Source organism: Procambarus clarkii, unplaced genomic scaffold (assembly GCF_040958095.1).
Source record: "Procambarus clarkii isolate CNS0578487 unplaced genomic scaffold, FALCON_Pclarkii_2.0 HiC_scaffold_122, whole genome shotgun sequence".
Classification (NCBI taxonomy): domain Eukaryota; kingdom Metazoa; phylum Arthropoda; class Malacostraca; order Decapoda; family Cambaridae; genus Procambarus; species Procambarus clarkii.
Window position 1 is genome coordinate 623,004 of NW_027189155.1, and position 4,216 is coordinate 627,219.

General features: G+C 40.6%; 1 non-coding gene across 1 annotated transcript; it reads right to left on the reverse strand.

Moving 5' to 3' along the window:
• Positions 1-2,295: 2,295 nt before the first annotated feature.
• On the reverse strand, positions 2,296-2,414 carry LOC138360813 (5S ribosomal RNA). The gene has a single exon (XR_011226673.1). It is a non-coding gene; the product is annotated as a 5S ribosomal RNA (ribosomal RNA).
• Positions 2,415-4,216: the final 1,802 nt, after the last annotated feature.

Below are 4,216 nucleotides of genomic sequence, written 5' to 3' on the forward strand. Positions count from 1 at the left end.
ATATTTTACTTTAAGCGAGGAATTCATATTATATTAATTTTTAATCATACAAATGAACAAAAGCAATTCTTCACTAGACGTAATGAATGAATAAATGATCAAGGTTTTAATGTGTTTCATGAATATATATATATATATATATATATATATATATATATATATATATATATATATATATATATATATATATATATATATATATATAATATATATAATATAATATATTATAATACTTGTGAACCAGAATATGTTTGAGCAGCAGCGATCGTGCCTGCCATTGGCCGAAGTGCAACAATTCAAATAATTTAAAGGGCCTGCTCGGGTATATAAGAGAGGCTGGGAGACTGGGGCCGGTGGTGGGTGATGGGTGATGAGTGATGGTGTGGTGTGGTATGGTGTTGTTAAGAGTTGATTTACGGCCAGCCAGCCAGCTGCAGCCAAGGCAGGGCAGGGCAGGGCAAGGCAAGGCAAGGCAAGGCAAGGCAAGGCAAGGCAAGGCAATAACAGGACAGGACAGGCAAGGCAAGGCAAGGCAAGGCAAGGCAAGCAGGCGGGCGGGCGGGCGGGCGGGCGGGCGGCGGGCAGGCAGGCAGGCAGGCAGCCAGCAGCCAGCCAGCCAGCCAGCCAGCCAGCCAGCCAGCCAGCCAGCCAGCCAGCCAGCCAGCCAGCCAGCCAGCCAGCAGGCAGGCAGGCAGGCAGGCAGGCAGCAGGCAGGCAGGCAGGCAGGCAGCAGCCAGCCAGCCAGCCAGCCAGCCAGCCAGCCAGCCAGCCAGCCAGCCACTCCCACTTTGTATTTATATGCATTCAATTTATATTCAAACATTATATATGTTAAGGGCCTAGTTTTAGTGTTTATTTTAAAAATGACAAACATCGAGTCGTTTTACCAGTCCTTTAGCGTTAACGGTGATGCATTTTAAAACTGAACAGAAATCACCTTTTCTGGATATATCAAATATCGAATCCGCTTAATGTGCCTACAATTCAATCATTCAAAAAATACATAATTTACATCATGCCTTTTCATAGAACAGACAATAAGATTTGAGACAATAAGAACTTTACTTTTATAACTAAAGTTGCACAATTATACCAACTCTATGGTGGCTGGGTGGTAAGGTGTGTGGCTGGTATTTTGGAAGTCGCGAGTTCAAACGACCCAATGGGAATAATACTTTTTTTTTTTTGCCATACAATCTTCCTAATACTATTATGTAGGTTTGTGTGTGTGTTTTTTTATTCATTCTTTGGTTTTATAGATGACATACATATTGACTCCTTTTACCGGTCCTTAATTAGGCTCTGGGGAAGCAATGGTGGTGGTGGTGGTGGTGGTGCATTTAAAACTAAACCAAAAATCACCAGTTCTGGACGCGTCAAATATCATATCCGCTTAATGTGTCTACAACCTAATTACTTAAAACTACACTATTTAATTCATTCATATCATGTGCATATTGGTCATTATGCTCATACAACCGACATCAAAATTTATTTTCATTATTAGAATCATACATTTCATCAAGTAATACAGATACAAAGAGATTTTCTTTCTGAGAAGACCGTTAGTATTGGCTTGCAGGCAGGCAGGCAGGCAGGCATTTGAGGGTTATTATTTCGCCTGTTGATTGGGGGGAGGGTTGATGTGTTAGGGGGTTTTCGGTTAGATGTGGTGGTGGTGATTGGTGGTGATTGGTGGTGATTGGTGGTGATTGGTGGTGATTGGTGGTGGTGGTGGTGGTGGTAGTAGGTGGGAGTTGGGGGGGGGGGGGGAGGGAAGGGGAGGGGAATGATGGTCTGTGGATTCGTTCTCCGTACCCTTTACATATAAGCAAAAATATGCCTTCTTGTGGGTATAGAAACATTAACACAAATTATATCAGTAACTGATATTGTAGCCTTTTAAACAGAAAAGATTTGTACATACAAATACTTTTTAATTATCATTTATTTGTGGAAATGGCATTTACGTCATTAAATTGATACCTCAGCATCAAGCTTGTGTCCTGCAGCAGTGGTCCAGTGGTAAAGTGTATATAAGTGATGCGTATTCTTGGAGTTGCGAGTTCAAACCCGGATTAAGCTATATATATATACAACATGTTTTGTTTTGGTTGTTTGTTTTTGTATAAAGCCTCACACAATATCTATATTAAGCGAGTTTGTTTTAAACATGACATACATATTAATTCATTTTACCAGGCCTTATTCCACACAACTCCGTGAATTTCCCGTGGAGCCAGCCATTCAAACAAAAACAAACGAAACAAAACAAAACAAAACAAAAAACATTATTGCCAACAGCATTTGGTGTTCCCAGGCGGTCACCCATCCAAGTACTAACCAAACCCAACGTTGCTTAACTTCGCTGATCGGACGAGAAGCGGTGTTCTCAACGTGGTATGGCCGTTGGCATGAGACTGCCTACACATTGTGGCTAATAACCAACTCTTTTAAGTCATCGCGGCAGGATACGGACCTGCTTGTGGTGTCTTAATGGTAATTGTATCCTAACATATTTTTGTCTCCTTGGCATGGATATTTAACATCGTTTATTCAGTCTTGGGTTTATGTTCTTTCGCCATTTACAGACATTTTACATCTACCTACTTCCTCAGCCTGCCCTGCCAATTTCTAATGAATTTGTGGATTTTCTTTTGTAATACAAACATGTGTGTGCTCATCTGCTCTTCAGTTTTTATGATATTTGTCTCATCTGTCCTGCTTTATGATACTTTTACAAAGAACATGAACAAATGCTTCTATTTTAGAGAAGATATGGGATCCAGGTTTCGGAGCCGTAAAACCAACCGTCGTGATTGGTGGACGAGTTGCCAGGTTGCAGCTTCTGTACCGTGCCGGCACATAAATAGGTTCGGCTCAAGCGGCGGCAGCATTCCCCCGTGACTGTCTGAGCGTCTCTCATCACCTTGGTTATCTCATCATCATCATGGTAGAAGCAAAGCCTACCAAGAAGGCTGCGGCTGCTGCTGCTGTGGTGGCCACCACCAGGAAACCTCGCGTCCAGGTTGCTCACCCGAAAACTAGTCAAATGGTTCTAGCCGCGGTCGCAGCACTCAAAGACCGTAAGGGCTCGTCTCTACAAGCAATCAAGAAGTACGTTGTTGCCAACAACAAAGTCGAGGCTGCCAAGATCGCCATTTACATCCGAAGATTTCTCAAGAAAGCAGTGGCTGACGGCATTCTTGTTCAGACCAAGGGAAGTGGAGCTAGTGGATCATTCAAGCTGGCCGTAGCAGAGAAGAGGGCCGTTCTAACTCCCAAGAAAGCCACCACAACCAAGAAACCATCTACAGCAGCAAAGAAGGCCGTGGTAACTCCCAAGAAAGCCGCCACAAGCAACAAACCACCTACAGCCTTGAAAAAGAAGCAGCAGCAGCAGCAGCTTGTTGTTGGGAACAAAAAGCCCAAAATAAAGAGAGCTTCAAAATCTCCCAAACCACCCAAGGCAAAGAAAGCTGTCAAGAAAACAACAAAGGCAAAATAAACGACGACATGCAAGCAGCATGAATACACATGACAATAAACATCCAGGCCTCCCCCCTCAGTGGAGGGGCCTCATATGATTCCAAAAAGAGTTTAGTTTTGTAGACAAATAAATCATTACTTTTGGGGTAGATTTACTCTGTATATTATATATATATATATATATATATATATATATATATAATATATATATATATATATATATATATATATATATTATATATACACATGGGTGAGGTGATATGGTACCAAAGTTTTGGGTAAGGTGATTGACATTTACACAAGATAAAACACGAACCAATGGGAATAAAAACATAAGAATGGAAGTAACTGCAGAAGGCCTATTGGCCCATAACACAAGCACTTCCTCTTGATGCTTCTATATTGGTTCGGAGTCTTGAAGCTATAATATATATATATATAATATATATATATATATATATATAATATATATATATATATATATATATATAATATATATATATATATATATATATGCACACAAAACTAAATAGTCTTGTTAGACAAATTGCCCCTATTAGAGGCAAGTTGACTAACAAGCCGAATGACTGCAATTGTTTTGAATTTGAGTTAAATCTAACATAGAAATGTAATCAAACCTAACCTAACCTATGCTAACCCAAGCTAAGCTAACCTAACCTAACCTAAGCTAACCCAAGCTAAGCTAACCTAACCTAACCTAACCTAA